The following is a 24,001-nucleotide window of genomic DNA, read 5'->3' as shown; positions in this document are numbered from 1 at the left end:
TTAACCTATTGCAGTTAATCTTTGTAAGCTAGTGTATCAGCACCTCATCTAATACCTAGTAACAGTTTGAAAAGAACGAGAAGAAGTAAAGAACCAATCAGAAAGTTTACACCAAAGGTGTAAGTGCAAGTCATTCTGGGCAATGAATTATCTAATCCCACCCTTCAAAACATAGGAACAGCCGTCCTGGTCAATACCCACTTAATTAATTATCAGTACTATACAGATATGAAATTTCTGCCAAGAAAGTGGCATGCTGGCCAAAGATGTACAGTAAACATAGATGTCTTAATTCAATATTATACTTATATATATTTTTTTGACAAATGAAAATACTATGGCCTATTAAAATAAGGTTCTTGTGTAGCTCGGACTAATAACGGTGTTTAAGTTTTACATAAAAAAGTTGAAACATCAAACAACTATAGATCACTAGCACTCCTTAAATTTGAAATGCCATTTACCTTAGAAGGGAAGATAACAACACTACATTTCTTTTCCTCCTTCATGCTACTGTGTGGATTACCTGTAAATAAGAGAGATCTGGATGGACAGATTAGATCTGATACCCATCATGCCACAAAAACTGTTGGAAAACCCAATGGTTACATCATCGCCTTATACTAACCCTTTAGATGTACCTTTTTTAAAATAAATAAATAAAAAGTTAAAGCACGACGGCAAAACTTTTAAATTCACATTGCCATCTTGTGGATAAGAAAAATATTGCAATGAAGCAGAGAAAGAAGAAATGACAAGACTATGTACGGAATTAAAAGAGCGACCACCCTTATTAAAAAGGCCCAGAATCAGATGATCGATCCTGTTTTATTCTTCTTGTCAATTATGTTTCTGCCCTTCTTCCTCTCTTCGGATCTCTCGTCACAGCTTCTTTGTCTTTTAATTAAACGCCACTGTTAAGAGCGGCACGTGGTTTTAATTTCTCAAAAATAAAAATAAAAATAAATAAATAAAACGTTACCACGATCCGTGGTTATTTAAACGTTATTTAAGCGTGGTCACGTATCTGGAAATGCACCGCGAGATTTTCACTCTCATTTCTTCAGTTCATTTTAACGCCGGGCTGCAGTACTGATAGATATCCGCTCACAATGACAGCAGCTAATAGACCATCGGTGTCCGCCGATTGGTACTCCTGCCCGGTGTGTGTGGAGGTCCTGAAGGAGCCGGTCACTCTCGTATGCGGACACAGCTACTGCATGGAATGCATTAATGGCTACTGGGACCAGCCTGACACAGAGGGGGGCTACAAGTGTCCTCAGTGCAGACGGACATTTAACGAGAGGCCGGAGCTGAACAGAAGCACCTTATTAACAGAACTGATCGAGAAATTGAAAGAGATGACAGTTGATGGAGGATCATCTGTGAGTTACGCTGGACCTGACGATGTGCCCTGTGATGTTTGTACGGAGAGAAAACTGAGAGCTGAAAAGATCTGCCTGACCTGCATGGCCTCCTATTGTGAGACTCACCTGCAGCCTCCGGTCTGAAGTTCTGAAAAGACACAAGCTGGAGGAGCCGACTGGAAACCTCAAAGAGAAAGTCTGTGAGAAGCATCAGAAAGTTCTGGAACTCTTCTGTAGGATGGATGACACCTGTGTCTGTTTACTGTGCGCAGTGACTGAACATAAAAATCATGACACAGTGACACCTGAAGAAGCAAGAGCTGAGAGTCAGGTGAGGAGACGAATAAGAATGGTATATGAATAACGTAACTGGGCTGTGGGTACAGAGATGTCATTATTGTCTACCATATTTGAGAGTAATGAAATCTTGTCTCCCGGTCACCGAATACATCTCAGTGTTCAACTTTGCAATTGTCTGAAAACTTAAGAAAGCTGAGCCACATAGTAATACAGCAGTCAGTGTTGCTGCCTCACAGCTGTGACAGTTTCAGTTCTTTATGTAGTCACCTAGTCTCTATGACTTTTCTTCAGGCATTCTGGCTTTACTCCACACTCTATATTCCGGCCATTAAAGACAGAGATACCCTGTGACAGAATACCATCCTGACCAGAGCTGATTCCTGAATTGTGCCCAGTGCTGCTGGGATAGCCTCCAACTCCCCAAGATCCTGTTCTGGAATAAACAAGCTAGAATATTACAAAAATGATGACAAGAATAGGCCATTCAGACCAACAAGTTCACCAATCCTATAAACTTAGATTGGCCAAAATAACATCAAGCTGAAATTTGAAAGCCCCTAAAATCCTGCTGTCTACCACACTACTTGGTATTTTATTCCTTGTGCCTGTGGTTCTTTGCATCAAGTGAAACGTTTCAACATTTGTGTGAAATCTGCCTTTAAAAAGTTTCCAACCATATCCCTGTGTTTTTGTTTTGAAATAACAGCTGAGATCTGTTGTATAATTGTTACACTACTGTACTAATAATTCCTTTCATAATTTTAAACACTTCAATCATGTCTCCTCTTAATCTCTGTTTGCTTAAACCAACCAAAAGTGTTCAGCTCCTTCCATCTTTCCTCATAGCTCATATCTCCTACTCCAAGAATCAGCCTAGCTGCTCTTCTATGGACTTTTTTCTAATCCAAAATTGAATGGAGTACTCCTGGCAAGGTCTTACTAATGTGTTATATGAATTAATTATACCCTTCCTATAGTCCCTGATCTTTATGTCTGTTTTGTATATTGATTGCCTCGGGGGTCATAAATCCGTGCCTCCCACCCCAGTCTCAAATATATGACGAGTGTCGAAAAGCAAAGGTTGGGAACATTCCGCAACATCAAACATTTGGACACTCTGCAAAGACGTTTTGTAAAGTTTAAAATGCACCACTGTTAATTTGTTAATTTCACACTCTCACTTTTTATTGTTAATAGCATTTGTTATTGTTTAATTAATTGCATTGTGATGGTTTTATTTTGTTTTTAACGTTTTGCCCTTTAGAGGCACTGTAAGTAGGCTAAGTATGAAGTATGATCGCTGTGAGAAATAACTCAATCGTTCCACCTTTGTGGCACATGCATAGTAACAAAAATCAATTGTTTCTTCTTCGATAGTGAATGTCTTGTGCGTCCAATGACATATTTTTGACATTTTGTTTATGCCCTAGAATTGCACTCGTGATTTTTCAGACTCAGACGTAACTTTCAGAAGCGCAAGCAAATTTTTTAGAAGCAAGCGTAACTTTCACAAGCACAAGCATACTTGGAACATGTGTGAAATGTAAATTTGACTTATTACAAGTTATTCTTGACAGCGATCTTACTTCATACACATGCTTTCAGTTTTGCCTGTCTTTTTTTTTTTTTTAAACAATACAGCATGGAAAATAAGTATTGAACGCATCAACATTTTTCTCAGAAAATATATTTCTAATGGGGCTATTGACATGAAATTTTCAGCAGATGTCTGTAACAACACAAGTAATCCATATAAACAAAGAAATCAAAAGAAATGAGTCCATATATAAGTATGTGTAATAACGTGGAATGACACAGGGAATAAGTATTGAACACGTTTGCTGACATTTATAGAAAAGCCTTTATTGGTAATGACAGTTTCAATACGCCTCCTGCATGGAGAAACGAGTCGCATGCATTGCTCAGGTGTGATTTTGGCCCATTCTTCTAAACAAACTGTCTTCAAATCTTGAAGGTTCCAAGGGCCTCTTCTATGAATTCTGATCTTCAGTTCTTTCCATCGATTTTCAATTGGATTCAAATCGGGTGATCGACTGGGCCTTTCTAGCAGCTTTATTTTCTTTCTCTGAAACCAATTGAGAGTATCTTTGGCTGTGTGTTTGAGATCATTGTCTTGCTGAAATGGGAGATGGCAGCAGGTTCTTATCAAGAATGTCCTGACACATTTCTCCACTCAACCTTCTTTCAAATATATGAAGTCTGCCAGTACCGTATGCTGAAAAACAGTCCCACACCATGATGTTCCCACCTGCAAACTTCACTGCTGATATGGTGTTTATGGGGTGATGTTCAGTGCCATTTCTTCTCCAAACATGGTGTGTGCAGTGTGCGCCTCCTAAAATGTGCGCAAACTTGGTCATCAATTACAAGAAACGTTTGACCTCTGTGCTTGCAAACAAGGGTTTTTCCACTAAGTATTAAGTCTTTTTTTGTTAGAGGGTTCAAAAACTTATTTCCCTCAATGAAATGCAAATCAATTTCTATCTTTTATTTAAAGTTATTTTTTCGATTTTCCTTTTGATGTGCAATCTGCCACTGTTGAAATAAACCTACCATTGAAATGATACTGTTCTGAGACTTTTCATTTCTTTGTCATTGGACAAACTTACAAAATCAGTGAGGGGTCAAATAATTATTTCCTCCACTGTACCTGTCTATATTCTACTCCTGTCCATCTCCATTATTTACTCAGGTTTCTTTTTTTTCTATTATATTAAAGTTACATTCAGCTACATACAATTCCAGCTCATTTATTTTATTATTAATTATCCTAGCATTAAGGTAAACAATTTTAATGTGTTATTTAGTTTCCTTTGGCTTAACCATGGACTAGATATTTCAAAGTTATCATGAATATTTGTATTGATACTCCTGCCTGTTTCTTTATATGAAGTCCTAAAACTGACCTGTCCTAAACTCCCCGTCTTTTAGTTCTCCAATACAATGATTCCCCTTCTCTTCAAATGTATCCCATCACAACAGTTCAGCTCCATTCTGTTTTAAAGAGACACCTAATGTCTGATACACCTATGCCCCTTTATCCTGCACCAAGATTTGAGCCGGGTGTTAAGCCTTCTAACCTCCCTCAGTCTTACCTGGACTGGCACGCACTGGCTGAACTTCAGAAAAGACCACCTTGTCAGTTCTGCTCCACAGCTGGGCACCTATCACTTTAAATGTGAATTGAAGAACTGACTTCTTGGCATTATGTATGTTATTTGTTCCAACACCACCCCGATTTGCCCAATAAGCCTAACTATTCTTCTAGGCAGGTCACCTACCGTTGTACCCAGAAGGCAACATCATGCAAAATTCTCTGCCTTTGGAACAAATCTGAATCTCAACCCCACTAATGACTGAGTCCTCCACTATCATGGCTGCTGTCTTCTGGGGACTGTTTTTGATTTGACTTCTTGGGACTCCTTTTCCCAACCAATCACCTCAGAGATATCAGAACTACCATCTAGCTCCACAAGGTCCTAAAAATAGTTACAAACCACAAACTTTGAAGTTAATGCCCCTGGACAGTGTACAGCTCTTGCCTTACACTTACATCCAATTGTGAACCATTTTTATGTGTCTCTGATCTGCATTGTCCTTCAGTGCTACTTCATGGGTGCACACTATCTCCCTAAAGAACATCTGGGGGTAAGATTCACCTGTTTTATACTATTGCAGTACTCCTTCTGATTGAGTTTAGTGACCTTCAGCTCAAAGTTCTGGATCATCTGGCATCTTCCACAGAGTCCTGAAAATAGACTTAGTTGAAAACAATCTGAAAAAAGTCCAACGTCATACAGGATTTGCATTGTATTGGTCTTATGGTCGAAATTTGATTGGATGACAGTTAAGTCCATTCAAAGTTAAATATAATTTAATTATGACTTTAACAAATTACAGGACCCATTTAATAGTTACTATTCCTCTCCAAGCCCCTGTATTAACTGTCTAAGGTGCTCTCACTGCCACACACTTTCTCCCCTCTGCCACCAGCTCACATTAAGTTGCCTGCTGAATGTATTTTATTTCTTGTCTGCTTCCCTAAGAAACTCTCTCCTCTGCTTTCTTTATTCCTAACCCAGTAAAACCCTGAACAAACAACATTATTTGTGATACAAACACAAATCATTCTGTGCACCTGGATAGACAAAGTAAACTGAAAGAAGGATCAGAATGTCATGCCCATAAAATGGCTTCCTGAAATGGTTGTTTTAAGAGAATGGATCAATTGATCTCATTTATTTAGGGAGGTCATTGTTAAGTTTTGGTAAATTGGAGCTCTTCGTCTTCTTCAGTTCCATGTAACTTCGATTCAGTCTGATATCTCAGATGACATCCAGTTCCTCTCTTGTAGTCACCTTTATCACAAACCCAAATTACAGTGGACTGAAGCCAACATCACTCTCCACTCGATTCCTATGTCTTCAAATGTTGACATCATTGATGACACTTAACATTCATCCACTTGGCTTTCTCAACGCTCACCTCAGTTTTTTTTTTTTTTATATTTTCCCTTTGTCTGTTGTTTTACACTTGTCATTGCTTCACTTAGTTTCTCATTTCCCCCCTCTAACTTTAACTCCTTCATCTTGTTTTTAACTCTAAATGCTCAGTCATTTAGTGAGGTCCTCACTCTGATGATCAGTGTCTTCTTTTTCTTTTCACTCTACTTTTCCTGTCACCCTCAATCCTCTCTTTCCCTCAATTTCCTGACACAATCAGCTCCAAGATACTCAGCTGAGGTCCCCTTGCTCCTTACTTATTTACTTACTTTTGTCCCTTTCTTTCCATACTGGACTCAGTTTTTCAGACTCTGTCCATTCCTCACAAGTATCTTCTCATTCTCCACACAGACTCAGGTGGAAGAAGGAAAGGAAGAAACGAAGAAGAAAATTGAAGAGAAAGAGAAAAAACTGGAGGAGATAAAGGAGGCGATAGAGAAGATTCAGGCGAGTCTTGTGTGTCCTATTAGTATTTCACAGTGAAAAGCAGAGAAACTGAATTAGGATTAAGTGTGCTGTGAAATGGGGGTTATACATTGTGGTCAGTAGGGGGCATATCACAGCTTCCAACCCTAGACATAATACAATACAATTTATTTTTGTATAGCCCAAAATCACACAAGGAGTGTCGCAATGGGCTTTAACAGGCCCTGTTTTTTGACGGCCCCCAGCCTTAACTCCCTCAGAAGACAAGAGAAAACACTCAAAAAAAAACATTGTAGGGAAAAACAATGGAAGAAATCTTGGAGACCTCGGCCACATCAAGCTACTTCCCCTCTAATGGATATTCCACAGCTGAGTCAGTGGTGGGCCGACCAATATGATGAAAGGACCCTTCTAACTGACGATTCCTGTGATCCTCTATCAGTGATGACTTTACCTTAGGCAGGCAGACAACTTGAAAGGTGGGCAGTGGCACCAAGTGCCACATTTAAATACCAAGAAGAGAAACAGAATAGGTGAGGATTAGTAACAAATTCTAGCTATCATATTTTAATGTTTTTGTGCTAATGGCCAACAACAGAAATGCAATCTGTACAGTTAATCAGCAGCTCTAGGCAGGGTATGCTAAACTGAAGTAGCGAGTCTTCAGCGGGGACTTGAAAGCTGAGACCGAATGGGCATCTCTTATAGTAGCAGGCAGACCATTCCACAGCTTTGGGGTCCTATAGCTAAAAGCGCAACCTCCCACTGTTATTTTATTAATTCTTGGAACCATAAGCAGAACAGCGTCTTTAGATCAAAATGTGTGCTCTTGTTTGTAAGTCATGTTAAGTAAGCTGGACTTGGACCATTTAAGGCTTTATACGTTAAAAGTAGGATTTTAAAATCTGTCCTAAACTTAACTGGGAGCCAGTGTAAGGATTTAAAAACTGGAGTTATGTGTTCGTATTTTTTGTAATAATTCTTGCAGCAGCATTTCGGATTAACTGGAAGCTGCATAAAGAACAATTTGAACATCCAGTGAACACAGCATTGCTAGGGCTGACAACAGTCTTTCTCTGGAAATGAGTTTTTTTTTTTACATTTGGGTCAAAAAATGATGACTTTTGAGGATGCCTTCCTTTGATGCCATAATATGCCTTTATACTGTCCTGTGTTTTTTTTTTTTTAATGATATAAACCTTTATGAACAGTTTATCACTATAATTATGATATGATGGCTACAATCATGGTCACTGGCAAACTAATAACCCATTAAATATTTTTAATATGTCAAGCCTCTTAAATTAACAAACTTCATTCCTTCCATTCTTATTTTGATAGCTTAATTGTCATAAACCTGTAAAAAATTACACACATGATAAATTCACTTCTTGTAAAATAAAAACAATTTTACTCTTTTCAATGTAGTTTATTTGCATTTATTTACATTCTTTTATATTTTTCCACTGAACCTATTTTTCTCAGTAAATCTGAGCTCTTGGATAAATATGAATCGGAATCTTTACATAGCATACTGAAATTGAATCTTGGGAGCATTATCTCCTTAATTTAATCAATACTGAGAGCATTTATATGTTTAGACCACTGCATCTCCATCATTAAAAAAGTCTTTTTACAAAAACATTATGTTGTGGTACGGAGAAGAAAAATTGAGAAATTTTTAACAATTTGGAAAACAACTCTTCATTCTTATACTGGCTAAAATAATTAGCCCATCTTACATTACAAGGAACAGAAACATCAGTGTCCTTCCTTTCTGCTACAATTTTTTTAAAATTACAAAAATGGTCGAAACATTTCACATCATCTACACGCACTCCCTTGTTATGAAGGTACACCTGAATGAAGAAACTTCTTCCAGTGGTTTCAGCCAAGTATTCAATTACAGGAGGTATACAAATTCTGGATGTTTGTTTTGAAAACTCCACATTTATCAGCATATCCCTATTCCTTCCTCTTCTCTAACATTTCCTTAACTCTAAGGGAAATAAATTTATATCTTCTTCTTTCTGCCAAAATATTCCTTACAGAAGCAAGAGTTTCAACAACCTGTATTCATGAATTGTCATTCCTTTATATGGGAGTTAAAGAGTGACAGTACTGTATGACAATGAGTGAGATAAATCTCACTAAGATCATCAAAGAAAAATTTTTAAACCTTGGGGGTTCTTGAGACAAAAAGAAGAATTTTAGAGCTGGAAAAATGCTTACAATCCTTTCAATGGCAGCAGTAATGAAAGCCACCTTGTTCTGCTATGATACAGAAGCTTTCTATAAGTAACCTCTGTAAATTCACACAACTTTTTAAAGTTTTCAACACAAACAGTATATAAACTGAAATAATTAATCTTAAGAACACTAGAGTCACTATCCACATCCATTACATCTGTTCCTTGCCTTATACAATTATGCAAAATGTGAGCAGGACAGCCAAATCCTATTAACGATCATCCAAATAATCTTTGCAAATTAGAAAATACATTATTTCTCCACATTCCTCCAATCTTGGTGTTACAATTATCTTCACCAAATGCAAAACATTTTTTTTTTATAATGTTTTCAAAAGCATACTCAGAAATAGTGGCTGCTGTTTCATTTGACTTGCTATTTAACTGTATTAGTTTAACCTTTGAGTCACCATTTCTCCTGTCGACATAATAAACAAGAACGGGAACAATTTTTAGAGGACCATTATTACGGACATCAGTAGAAACTCCAAAAAACTATACATTCTGCAGGGACTTTAAAACTTCCTCAACAGAATGGACCACTAAGACAGAATTAACTATGGCTTCAGTCTTTGTTTTTGCACAGGATAACCTTTTTGCAGTTTCTGAATCCGGGCATATCAATCTTAATGTTTCTGCTGAACAGGAAATTGAGTTATAGTTAGGTGATGTATCACTGTATGAAAAGCAAGGGTTCCTTCAGCAGCAGAAAAACTTACATCAACCCTGTTAGTGGCATTTACTAAAAAGTCAGTCATCTTGTTGGAAGAGTTTTGACATCTACTGTTCTTCTGATGCTTCTCTGAACTCATGTGAATGTCCAAATCACCTGTACTCCTATTGGAAACCGAGATGGAGCTTCCAGGACCGCAAACATTGCATTCTGCCTCCTTATTTGTTCTGCCCTTTCGAAAACAAGAATATGTGTTCTTCAAGTGTTCTGCGACTGGCATTTTCTTTTGTATATAATGGGTATTCCTGAAATTATGAAAATATTATTAAAGTACTTGAAGAAGTGACTAATTACTTGATGAACTGATAACTAAAAAGATTTATATGACAGAATTAATGTTTGATGTTTTTTTTTTAAATTAACCGAAACCTTAATTGTTGAGTCATTGATTATTATTATAAATCCATTTTGGAGCAACAGGTGGTAATAACCATTTTACATTAAAATATTAAAAAGTAGTACATACTCGCACTTAAATACAATGGACTGTACCTGGATGTGTGAAATTTCTTGTTTAACCAAGCTGTTGAAACAAGAATCAAAAATAAGATCTCGTATACAAAACATGAAATTGTAATTTCGATTTTTAAATAAATTCACTTGGTGAATTACGAATACAAATAATTACGGAAAGGAACATCATTTATAATGATCTGTCTACTCATCAAGAAGATAAAGCTGAAGTGAAAAAGCCAAGAACTCGAAAGGTTGTTTCTATGCCCATCAATATCTGTGTTATTTACTACCGGAAGTGAAGATTCTGGGGAAAAAAGTGTGCACACTACTTCCGCAAATGCTGATTGGTGTATGGCTTTCTAATTTGACCAGTGAAAAGGATAAGGAGATTTTCAGATTTTAGCAGCCAAACTTCCAGACATTTTCAAAATTTTATAAATTCCTTCCGGACAGTGCATGGTGCGTTAAAAATAAGGACAAGTCCGGGAAAATGTGGAAGGTTGGCAGCCCTAAGCATTGCAGTAGTCAATCCTACTAGAAATAAATTCATGAATGAATTTCTCAGTATCCAGCATATTTACAAACCACTTTACTTTCCCAACAAATTTAAGATGGAAGAAATATGTTTTGGACAATTTTATGATGTGCGCTTTAAATGATGTGCTAGAGATGAAATGATAAGATAGAGATCAAAGATAACACCTAGATTGAGGGCAGATTCTATATATAAATATATATTTGAAAGATTTTAATGAATCTATTAAAAGGAAGTAACAGTTCAAACTTGACAAAACTAAGTTCAAATCAACCCCCACCCATGAGAAAGAGAGGGAAGCCAACAGAATAAAATAAATAAATTAAATAAAGAAGGGAAGAGAATCCTCTTCCTCAATTTAAATGCTTATTCTAACATGTTATTAATTAGATCTTGCCAGGCTTTAAAAAAAGTTTGGCACAGATCCTGTAAGTGAGAATTAGATTTTTTCCAATTTCAAATAATGTATAACATCAGTTATCCACTGACTTAAAAGACGCGGATTAGAATTTTTCCAGGTGAGCAAGATAAGTCTACATGCCAATAGTGAAGTAAAGGCAATAAAAGGCTGTAAAAACCTGGACATTGATAGAAATAGATGAACATACACATCCAACAAAGGGATGCTGCCATTGGGGGAGTATACAGTCCTGATAGTTGGTCTCCCCATGTCCTTAGATTAAGTTTCCAATATGCTAATTACACTTGAATGGATTGACTGTAGATTTGCTTTTGATACAAGGGTGAGTCAAAAATGATCCGCACTCCAGCTATAGAATTTATTTTAATTAACTTTCAGAAAAGACAAATACAGAATTTTTCAGCATAATCTGTTTTTCAGTACACCTTATCTATCTGTCAACATGCTTTTGTATTCCGTCATTAAAAAATTTTTTCTGGCCGAGCTGTGAGCCACAAATGCACTGCTGTCTTCATTTCTTCATCCGATGTGAATCTTTGTCCTCGTAGGACTTCTTTCACGGAACCAAGCAGGGATGGTCAGATGGGGCAACATCGGGACTGTGAGGAGGATTCTTTAACACCTCAAAACAAAGTTTTTGCAGAGTGTTAAAAGTTTTGTGGCAGCAGAGTGTGGATGTTAATTGTCATGCAAGAACACGATGACCTTGGATAACAGTCCTTTGCGTTTTGTCTGAAGTTTAGGCTTTAGCTCTTCAGTGAGCATTTCACTGTAATGAGCACTGTTGATTATTGAAGCTTTTTCCTGATAATAAATCCAATATTGCCCCTTGAGAATCCCTGAAGTGGGGCAGCCATTGTTGCTTGTACCACAGTTACAAATGATCTGATATAAAATATTCACTGCTGCACAGCAGTGACTGAGGAGACAGGGACCTCGTACAGAAAGCACTGATCAGACAGTACTGCCAACAGAAGTTTTAATATAACCAGAGTGTGGATAATTTTTGTCTCACCCTTGTATTTTTTAGTTTGAGATTTCATGTTTCTATCTTTTTATGATCAGAGGTCAGCAGAGAGAGAAGTGGAGGAATTTGAGGAGACCTTCAAGTCTTTACTTCAGTCCACAGAAAGGCTGAGGTCAGAGGTCACTGAAGTCATTAGAAGTTATGAGAGGAGGGAGGTGACAAAGGCTGAAGAGCTCATGGAGCAACTGGAGAAGGAGATCAAGGAGTTGAAGAGGAGAAACACTGAGCTGTCAGAGCTTTCACAGACAGATGACCACATTCACTTCCTAAAGGTGAGATGGATGATCTGAAGGACTACCAGCAGGCCTGTGGAACACATACGTCCTATTTTTTCAAGTTCTCCTTCTCTTTTCTCTCTTCATGTAGACATTCCCTTCTCTCCATTTCCCACTTGGAGATGAAGACACAAGAAACGTCAGTGTTAATGGAGATTTTCTTTCTGAGACTCTGAGAATGAGTCTGTCTGCTCTGAAGAAGAATCTGCAGGAGATCAGTGGCTGGGAGTTTGTGAAGACCAGTGAGGCTGGTGGGTTGCGTGCTATAAAGTGACCACACTGATCCCAAGGTGGGAGGTGAAGCTGTCTTGCTTGTCATAAGTGCTGCAGGCTAACATTTTGCTTTTCTTTTTGTTTTCTTAGGGGCTGATGTTTCAGGTCACATCCTACAGAATCTGCAGACCAGAAATGGAGTTTTAAAATGTAAGTCTACTTCTGTTTATGTTGAGTTTAAAGAAGTAAAACAGAAGATTTACTGTGAATTAAATGGAATCCAGCAGTATACCGGTACTTCATGGAAAATATAGGCTCTGTTGGACTGGGGGAAAGTAAATGTCTTCCTTGTAGCTTTGTCTAGAGTGCACCAGGTGGCGCTGTAACATACTAACCTATATGTACTGGGTTGGTTTAAAGTCAAACTTCTATTATAGACTGCAGGTATGAGAAGATAAGTTCCCTTCTTGAAGTAATGCCTACTTATCAGTCTTTCAGGCTGGGCTCAGTGCTTGGCTTGACAGACTGGATCCCAGCTTTCTGGTCTACAAAGAGATTGTCAGTTTTCAGTTCCCTAAGCAGGGAACGACACATCAGTTTTCTGGTTTCAGACACTTTGTCGTTATGAGGAGTGTGCTCAGTAGTATGTCCATGAGAGTTCAGTGAGTGTGTCCCTCTCCACAGAAATATGGGTGCAGCTAGGTTTTAAGGAATCTCTTGTGATTGGATTAAAGTCACTTCCAGTTACAAAATCAGGGCCTGCTGATAGGCACATTCTTTTGTCCATCACAGTTATCATTTGTTGAGTTTGTTCTCGATGTCTGTTCTTTGTTCTTCGTGTCTATTTTCATGTCTTCTGGCCTGTGAAGCATCTGCAGAGAGGCCTTTGCAAAGATGTCAGTTCGACTATTTACACCTTTGTTATCAGATGTAGTATAGGCTGTTCCTGGTATGTTACAGATCAGCCACTTTGGAATTTAAGTGGTAGTTTGACATAGCTAGATGTTTGCATCCTTGTAAAATCTTCTGTCTTGACAGGCCTGGTGTTTTACTAAATGCTAGCAGAATGGGCAATGCCCACTTTGTCCTTCAGGACAGCTGAAGAAGTAAAGAAACAAAACATGACTCACTGGAGGTTGGAGGGCAGTGGCCTGAGAAAGGCATATCAACAGGGTGTGTGGCAGGTTGGTTACATTTACTGTTGATGTGCCACGTGTTCTTGAGTGAGGCACTTCACCTGCTTGTGTAAGCATGCAAATTTGATAGATTTCCAGAAAATCTATACAATAACTCATGATTTTCTTTGAAAGACACTATACAAATATAGATGGCTACTGATCTAATCAATTAAGTGACCACAAGTCCAACAGTTCAGCACTTTGGACAGCACTTATTGTGAGATACGTGTTTCACTTCACTATGGGCAGTCTTGGGATGTCTCGTGTTATAAAAGGTTTCTATATAAAGTTTAATAGTATTTATTTTTTGTAACTTAGTCATTGTGCCCTTTACTCTAGCTCCTGTTAAAACACATACCGTTTCATCTAAACATAGTACACCTTGGTATACAGTACCTCTGATCTGCATCTTATGAAAACAGATGGGTGTCATTTGGAGAGCATGTCCAAAACAACTGGCCTGACTATACATGCTCAAGCATATGCAGATCATCTTATGAAATATAAAAATGCAATATCAGCTGCCAGGTCTGCCTGCTATACTATCATCATGAGTACTGGTCAAGGTAATCCCAAAATTCTTTTTACATCACTTAATAAGCTTCTACATTCTCACTGTAATTCATCTTTTAATGCTTCTTCAGTAATTTGCTAATGTTTTAAAAAATTTCCAGTCTAAAATTGATTCCATTCATCACCAACACAACATTACACAACTGCCTTTACTTCCATCCTAGATAGCATCCCCTCTCATTATTTTTCAGATTCTCTCATTTAGGTATCGGAGCTGATCCATCAATCTAATTCATCTAGATGTACATTGGACTCCATTCCCAGTGCCTTAGTCTGAGCTCATTACTTCCCCTTGTTCCTCTTCTGACTGCTGTTATTAATTCTTCCCATTTTCTTGGTGAAGTCCCCGTTTGTCTTAATATTTCTGCTCTCACCTCTGTTATCAAGAACGTTGATAAAATTCATAACAATTTTAGCAATTATCGTCCTTTGCTAATTTTCCCTTTTTGGTCAAAACTTTAGAGCGTGTTGTTCCTTTCCAGCTGCAGGGCCATTTGAAATTTAGTAAATATTTTGAGCCTCTTCATAAAGATAGCACAGAAACAGCCTTGGTTAGAGTAACGGATAATCTGCTTCAGGGTTCTGGATTACTAAGTATCCTTACCCTTCGGGATCCTATTTTGGCATCTCCTACACATTATTATCAAAATGCCTGTCTTCACTTGATATAACTGGTACTGCTTATTCATGGTTTCAGTCTTGATTAACAGTGACCCCTTGTTGTTTATTACTTACCACCTCCCTTTTGCTTCAATTATGTATCACCATGCATTTAAAGTCATTGTTATGTTATGACATCCAGCTTTATAATTCTGCTAAACCATATCAGGCATATTCTCTATCCTCTTCTGTCAGTTTTCTCCAAGATATTAAAATTTGGATGGCACATCATCTGCTCAAGCTTAATAGTACTGAAATTCTCCTTGTTTTTTCTAAAGGTACCTTTTCAAAATTTGGAAAATTTTGCATCGGTATCAACAGCACCCCTATTCCTTTACACCCTTTACAAGTGCCTTGGTGGTGTTTTTGACCGCTCTCTCTGTTTTCAATCTCACATCAATGCTGCCTTTTTATCACCTTGGTAATATAGTAAGACTTTGTCCTTCACTGTCCTACTCTTTGGCTTAAACACTAATTCATGCATTCTTCACATCAAGGCTCAATAGTTGTAATGCTTTTTCATCTGGTATCCCAGTTAAACTTATAAACAAGCCACAGTTAGTTCGAAATTCTGGTTTATTGAGTCAAACTAAGGCTCATAATCACATTGCATCTAATATATGTAAACTTTGTTGGCTTCCAGTTCTGCAACATATTGACTTTAGGATTCTTGTCCTAACTTAGAAAGCACTTCATGATCTGCTTCCACTTATTTTAAAGATCTTAGGTTATGTAATGGCCCACTCTCTGCACTCTTCAACTTCTGGCCTTCATTGTGAGCAGAAAGTGGCTTGATTCTAAAACTTGGGACAGCCATATTTAGTCCAAAGTAGTCATCAGGTTGTTGCCAGGTTTTTGTTAATAACAAGACATCAATTTTATGCCCTACAATGAAGTTTACAATTAAGGCTGATTTGCTATTTAGAGAGCGAATGCTGTACATGGCATTTTGCATATTGCTAGAGGATTCTGGTATTTGACACTTTAATGAAATACACTGCCAGTTCTCAAAATTCACAACAGGAGACAGTCCAGTAGAGATAGCAGAACAGTGGCATAAATAAAATGATGTCTAGATCAAGTCAATCTTATTCTTAGAATGATAACAGTCAAAATATCCAACACAAGCTTCTGTGACAGTACCTTGGCCAGAGAAGAATTCCTAAATGTCTAAACAGAAGGAGCAATGTCGAAGAATGGCGTTCAGCATGCTGAAAAGTAACCATAACCAATCACCACATAATAAGTGTCTGTAATAAATGAAAAACCAGCTGTAAGCTTAGAATGCAGATTCGTCAAAACTTTTAAGGAACATTGAAAAAGTTTGTTATATATGTTTAATTATTTCATCCATCCATCCATGGTTGCACCAGTCTCAACAACACTGAGTGTGAGGAAGGAACAATCCCTAGACAGGGCGCCAGCTCATCACACGGGGAATATGATCACATGCATACACTAGTAATATCATTTTAGCATCACCAAATCCCCTAACCTGCATTCCTTTTGAAGGAAACCAAAGCACGCTAAGAAAACCCACCAGGAAAGCATTTAAATTCCAGGCAGGGAATTAGAGATATGACCCCCTTGCTGCGAGGCAGCAGTGCTTTCTCTGGGCTACTGTGCCCTCACATGTTTAATTATCAACAGTATACATTATTTAATTTCTGTTTTATTTTATTGATTTGATTAAAATCACTCAACATTCCATACAAATAAATCAATTTCTACAAACATAAGATCGAAAAACAAATCAACACCCACCCCTGAGAAAGAGAGCTAAGCCAGCAAACTAAAGCTTAAAGCTAGTAAAAATAACTAAATAGATGAATTAATAAATGAATAATGATAAGTGGAAAAAATGAAAAAAAGGGAGAGAATCTGCTTCCACAGTACTTTAGATCCTGCCAGGTTTAGAAAAAGTTCTGCACAGATCCTCTAAGTGAGAATTTGATTTTTTCCAGTTTCAAATAGTATAAAACATAAGTTATCCACTGACTTAGAATAGGAGAGTTAGGATTCTTCCAGTTTAGCAAGATAAGTCTGCGTGCCAATAGTGTAGTAAAGGTGATTACAGTTTGTTTGTCCTTCTCCACTTTAAGCCCATCTGGGAGTCCACCAAACACAGCTGTTAGTGGGTTAGGGGGGATTGTAAGACCAAGGCTGTCTGAAAGGCATTTAAAGATTTTGGTCCAGAATGATGTTAATTTGGTGCAGGTCCAGAACATGTGGCCTAGTGAGGCTGGAACTTGATTGCTACGTTCACAGGTTGGATCTTGCCCTGGAAACATTTTGGACAATTTTAAGCGAGATAAATGTGCTCGATATATAATTTTGAGTTGAATAATTGTATGCTTTGCACATATGGAGCTCGAGTGAATTGTTTGTATTCGTAATATTTTTTTTGGCAAAGAGTTAGGTGGGAGGTGAGTAAAATTGGGCAGGTTCTATTTAACAAAGTTTCTGATTTGAAGGTAGTGAAAGAAATGTGTTGCTGGAAAGTTGCATTTTGAATGTAATTGTTCGTAGGATGCAAATATGTTGCTTATGTACAGATCTGTGAGTGATTTAATCCCAAATGTTTTCCAGACATTAAAAACTGCATACTTTTGAGAGGGTGGAAAAAGGTGATTCTCGTGCAGAGGTGCCACAGATAAAAGCTTCTTTATTTTAAAATACTTCCTACATTGGTTCCATATTCTGAGTGAGTGAAGCACAATTGGGTTGTTAGTATATTGGCGATAACTTGCATTTATTGGGGTGCAAAGTAATGAATATAATGAAGTACCGCAGGATTATATTTCTATTGTGGTCCAATCCTGTGTCTGCTCATCTATTTGTGTCAGTGTCCAGGTTTTTATAGTTTGTATATTTGCTGCCCAGTAATAAAACTGAAAGTTAGGTAGAGCCATGCCGCCTTCCGCTTTAGGTTTTTCTAGGGTCACTCTTTGGAAATGTGAATGTTTTGAATTACAAACAAAGGAGGTTATGGTTGAATCTAATTTCTTAAAAAAATGATGTATTGCTCTATATTGGGATGTTTTGAAATAAAAAGAGAAGCTTAGGAAGGATATTCATCTTAATAATGTTAATTCTTCCAGCTAAAATAAGATGAAGGGTTGACCATCTATGCAAGTCTTGCTTAATTTTTTCCATACAGATGGCAAAATGTTGTTGATAAAGAGCTTTGTGTTTACTTGTAATGTTTACCCCTTGGTATTTAAACTGATCTGAGATGATAAAAGGGAAGGTGTCCAGAAATCTTTTGAAATTCTGTAAGTGTTGTTAGGACTGCAGGCACAGTATTTTGTGGGTCTGATATATACAGTAACATATCATCTGCATATAAAGAAATTTTCTGCTCAAGTCCTTCTCTGATAATCCCCTTTATCTCAATAGTATTATGACAGTGAACAGCCAGTGGCTCAATGGCAATTGCAAAAAGCAGTGGTGACAAGGGGCATCCTTGTCTCTTACCATGTCCTAGTTTAAAGTAGTCTGAATTAATGTTGTTAATTCAAACTGAAGCGTCTGGATTGGTATACAGTACTTTGATCCATGCACAAATGTTCGGGCCACTCCCAAATTTCTCCAATGTAGTAAAAAGATAGTTCCATTCAATCATTTCAAATGCAAATAATGTACATTATTTAAATTAAGTTAACAATTTATCTGTAGGGCAGCACGGTGGCGTAGTCAGACTACTTTAAACTAGGACATGGTAAGAGACAAGGATGCCCCTTGTCACCACTGCTTTTTGCAATCGCCATTGAGCCACTGGCAGTTCACTGTAGAAATGCTATTGAGATAAAGGGGATTATCAGAGAAGGACTTGAGCAGAAACTACCTCGCAGTTAGGAGACCAGAGTTCGCTTCCCAGGTCCTCTCTGCATGGAGTTTGCATGTTCTCCCCATGTCTGTGTGGGTTTCCTCCGGGCACTCCGGTTTCCTCCCACAGTCCAAAGACATGCAGGTTAGGTGGATTGGCAATTCTAAATTGGCCTTAGTGTGTGCTTGGTGTGTGGGTGTGTTTGTGTGTGTCCTGCGGTGGGTTGGCACCCTGCTTGGGATTGGTTCCTGCCTTGTGCCCTGTGTTGGCTGGGATTGGCTCCAGCAGACCCCGTGACCCTGTGTTCGGATTCAGCGGGTTGGAAAATGGATGGATTTATCTGTAAAGTGTAAAATATACATACTCTACAGTAATACATTTCATCATAAAAATGATATCAATCATGCATCCTACTGTAGTATTCTAAAAGCACACAACACCAAAAGGAAAGCTCTTGGAAATTTAAATTGACTTCAAAGCCAAACATCATCATCTGTAAATATTTGCTCTCTTATAATTTTTCCATGTTCAGTGTCTTCTAATAATGCTAAAGCAGCCATGGTAGTTGAAATAGTTATAAATGTTCCATGCACCATTATATTGTAACCGAATGTTTACAATCAAGTACCTTAAATTTGTAAATGATATACAATTAATTTCATTGTATTTGATAATGCCTGCATTATTGGTGTGAAGAAATTGAAACCACACAGAAACCACCCATTTACAAAACCAAGCAGAAATGTGCATATGCATTGTGTGAGGCTGCTATTAAAATGTGCCTACTGTAGCTTTATGCCAAGTTTAGTTTTTATACATCTCGATGTGAGTGTGGGAACGGGTGTACGCAATATTTTTTGTGTGTACGACTTGTTTATATATGAGACCCAGGAGCAGATGATATTTACCCTCGAGTTCTTAAGGAGGTTAGTGAGTACATATATAAACACTTGACGCATGTTTTTAGAAAGTCACTTCACACTGGGGAAATTCTTAAGGACTGAAGAATATTCAAGCAACTATAGGCCAGTAAGCTTAACTTGTATCACATCGAAATTAAGGAATGGAATTATTAAGGAAAAGATGGAGCAACACATGGCAAGAACGGGAGTTTTACTGTACAGTCTGCATGGACTCGGATGAGGAAAGTCATGTTTTACCAGCATGCAGGAATTCTATGAGGAAGCAACAAAAGAATATGATCAGAGTAGAACATATGATATTATTTATCTCGACTTTCAGAAAGTATTTGATAAGGTCAAACATGAAAGGTTAGGGAATCAGACTAAAAGAAGTGGGAGTTCAGGGCAGATTTAGCTAAAACACAACAAGGAGAGGGTATGAGGAACCCTATCAGAACTGGGTGATGTCAAGAGTGGTGTCCAGAAGGGGTCAGTGCTGGGGCTGCTGCAATTAATAATATTTATTAATGATTTGGATTGGAATATAAACAAACTTGTTAAATCTGCAGATTATACCAAAATAGGTGGATTGGCAGACAATCTGGAATCCATTGAATCATTACAAAGGGACATGGACAGCATACTGGCTTGGGCAGATTGTGGCAGAAAGTAGATGTAAAGTATTACACATAGGAAGTAAAATCATTGTTTGAATACACAATGGAAGGTCTGAGAAGGATTTATTAGTCATGGTGAACTTATTCCTGTCAACTTCCAGACAGTGTTCAGAAGCCATTAAGAAGGCTAACAGAATGTCAGGTTATATAGCACTTTGATGTGTGGAGTACAAGTCATAGGAGGTTCTGCTCAAGCTTTATAACACACTGGTGAGGCCTCATCTGGTGTACTGTGTGCAGTTTTGGTCTCCAGGCTACAAAAAAAGAACATAGCAGTGCTAGAAAAGGTCCAGAGAAGAGCAACTAGGCTGAGCCCAGGGCTACAGAGGATGAGTTATGAAGAAATATTAAAACAGCTGAGACTTTTCAGTTTAAGCAAAAAGGAGATAAAGAGTTTTACAGATTTTGAAAAGAATTGATCAGTGGGCCAGGCCTGTTTTGTTACGGTGAGTTCAAGAAGAAAATTGGGATACAGTTGGAAACTTGTTAAGGGTAAATTTCATACAAACATTAGGAAGTTTTTTCACAAACAGAATTATAGACACACGGAATTGGTTACTGAGTAGAGAGGTAGACAGTAGGACTTTAGAAACCTTCATAGCTCAACTTGATGACATTTTGGAGGAATTAAGTGAATAGGACTGGTGAGCTTTGTTGTCCTGATTGGCCTGTTCTCATCAAATGTTTTCTGATGTTTTAAAGAGATTATACTGTTTGTTGTTCTCTACTTCATGTCATTTCTTCCATTCTTCCTCCCCTTAATTCTTTCATATTCTATCTTTTTCCATGTTCTTGTCATTGTCTTTTCCTTCTCCGTCATACTTCACATATCTCATTGTCTGGTTCTTCCTTCTTACTACTTTATTAATTCTCATCCTCGTTCTCCTTTTCCTCTCTTTCTCCATAGTTATCTGTCATTATCCTGAGTTGTTTTTATCATTTTATTTCTTGCTATTTCTTTCCTTTGTATTTTTTGTTCCCACACACCAATTCCATTTTCTTTTCCTCTTTGGCCTCATGTCTTCTCCAACTCTTCCAACTTCTCTTTATTCTTTCTGCTCCTTCACTCCTCCTGCTCCTCTGAACCTCTTCTGATCACCATTTTCTTCTTTTTATCTCCTACTCACTGTTTTTGTTTTCTTTACTCTTTCCCCATGACAGTTTTTCACTCAGCTTACAGTCACCACATTCCATTCCTTCTGTTCCCCAAAGTGACCTCATAGGACAGAAGGACTGACCAACTAACATTGGGCTGTAAAGACTGAGGTGCTGCACAGGATTTCAAATTAAGTTGGTGACATCACAGAAGTAATGTAGCACTAGGAGGTTCATGAAGGTGTCCGTTCAAGTCTCAGGCATCATCACAGTGTCAGCAGATTTCTTCATTCCTTTTCTTTTCTTTCCTTTCAGACTTCTGTCCACTCACCTTGGACCCCAACACAGCACACAATTGTCTCCATTTGTCAGAGGAAGACAAGAAGGTGGCGAGTGAGGAGGCAGAGACCTCATACCCTGATCATCCTGACAGATTTGACACTTGGCTCCAGGTTCTGTGCAGAGAGGCTCTGAGTGGGACTCGCTGTTACTGGGAGCTTGAGTGGAGTGGAAATGCAGCTAAGATTGGAGTGACGTATAAAGGAATTGGTAGGAAAGGAGGGGGAGATGGGATTTCTCTTGGATGCAATGACAAGTCCTGGGTTTTGTTCTGCTCTGACTCCAATTACTGTGCACGGCACAATAACGAAGAGATTGAAATCAGTGCCCCCTGTAGCCACAGAATAGGTGTGTTTTTGGACTATTCTGTTGGCTCTCTGTCATTTTATAGCATCTCAGACACAATGACCCTCCTGCAGAGGTTCAACACTGACTTTACTGAACCACTCTGCCCTGGGTTTGGGTTTGACTTTGACTCCAGTGTGACTATCTGCTCTCTCTGAACTTGTCAGACTCGTTGCCAGTGTTATATGCAGTTTACTTCATTTCTTCTTTCAGAATGGCTGTCATCTTTTTTAGAAAGAAGGGAAAATTCTGCACATGAACTGAACATAAACAGCCCCAGTTGATGTACAATCCTGTCAATAGCCACACAGTGGCGCTTTTGAATTGTTTAAAATTTACACTCAACCTTAAATTGAATAGCAAGTGTTTTGTCATGTAGGAGCCCAGGTGAACCGATTCTCATCTTTTGTACTTTTTATGAAGACCTTAAGAAAATGTTATAAATCCCATACTTGAACCACACTGCCAGTTACTGCAGCTCAGCACTTCTTCCCATTTCTCTTTTCAATTAAATCTGTAACTCCAGTCATTTAGTGACAGTAAAACAACAGGCACAACAAGTTACAGATTTAATCATATATTATAAATAATATATCCAAAAATAATAACCAAAAGTACAAATGTGTATGCTGCTTTTACAATAATACACTCCAATTGTGTTAGATGTGCAGCTTCAGGTGGCATTTAAACCTGTAGTTACACTCAATGCTTCTTCTTACCATCATCTGCCCAGGGCCAAGCAGCCTGCCCTTTCTCAATATGGCTACTGAGACAGAGTTGGTCTTCTTCAAGATGGATAAATGGCAAGCGAAAGACAGAGAAGCAGAGAGACCAAATGTTATATCTGTTCCTGTCACACATTATGGACCAATTGGGTGTTGTGGTATGGAGTAGCCCTCCTGCTTCCACAACCAATCCTGATCAGCCACCCCTAAGTCCTCCAGTCCCTACCACAGTCCAGTCCATTTGTTATTCTTCATTTAATAATTGACATCATGAAGGTGTTTGCCAAAATCACAATATAAATTTACCTGCCAAGTGCAAGGGTCTACTTAATCACCTGACCATGGTGGATGCAGAGAATCCCCAGCACAATCTCGATAGAGGTGATCCAATACCAAAATACTTTACTTTGTCTATAAAAATATAAAATAAAATATACCTTTGAGTTTGAAGTGTTTATAATGGTAATAGATGGTGTCTTAGAGAAGGCATCAAATGGCACAAATGAAATTGAATCGCTCTTCATGTCATATAGTGCCTTTCACTGTAACAAGAAAAGCAATCAATTTAATAGGTCAACGAATGAAAGGAATATGAAAAAGTAAAACAGGAGGACAAGGAGAATAGAAAAGGTGAAGAGGCGTTGTGAAGAGGACAATGCCTGCCCACAAAGAACACAATTCTGTAAATGTAATATGAGAGGGCAGAGAGCATGCATGAACTGCATAGTATTGCTCAGGCACTTATTTATTTATTTATTTATTTTTTCTCAAAGATCTAAAGAAAATTTTAATGAAATTTCACTTTAGAACTAGAGGCTGTTCAGAAATGTGGAGGACTGGAAAAATAAAAGAATTAATCTAAAAGCTGATACTTCTAATAGTGAATATTTATTGAGTTGACTGTAACAGACTTGTGATAAACATACATTTACTTAACTTCCTAAGTATTGCCAATAAAAGTATTAACTGAAAAAATTGTGGATGTTATGAATTTGTGTGAATTCCTTCACAGCAGCGTCTTATGTATGCACAAGTATGTGACTCAAACTGCCACTGAGTTGTTGTGTTGCTTAACTCACGCATCATTTCCCTCATAATGTAATAATCTGTTCATCGCTATTTTACAGAGGTTCCAAGAGAAAAAAGAAATGCT

General features: G+C 37.9%; 1 pseudogene; it reads left to right on the top strand.

Moving 5' to 3' along the window:
- Window positions 1-1,112: 1,112 nt before the first annotated feature.
- On the top strand, window positions 1,113-23,790 carry LOC120534697 (annotated as a pseudogene).
- Window positions 23,791-24,001: the final 211 nt, after the last annotated feature.

Source organism: Polypterus senegalus, chromosome 8 (genome assembly GCF_016835505.1).
Source record: "Polypterus senegalus isolate Bchr_013 chromosome 8, ASM1683550v1, whole genome shotgun sequence".
Lineage (NCBI taxonomy): Eukaryota > Metazoa > Chordata > Cladistia > Polypteriformes > Polypteridae > Polypterus > Polypterus senegalus.
This window is presented reverse-complemented; position numbering and strand designations above follow the sequence as displayed.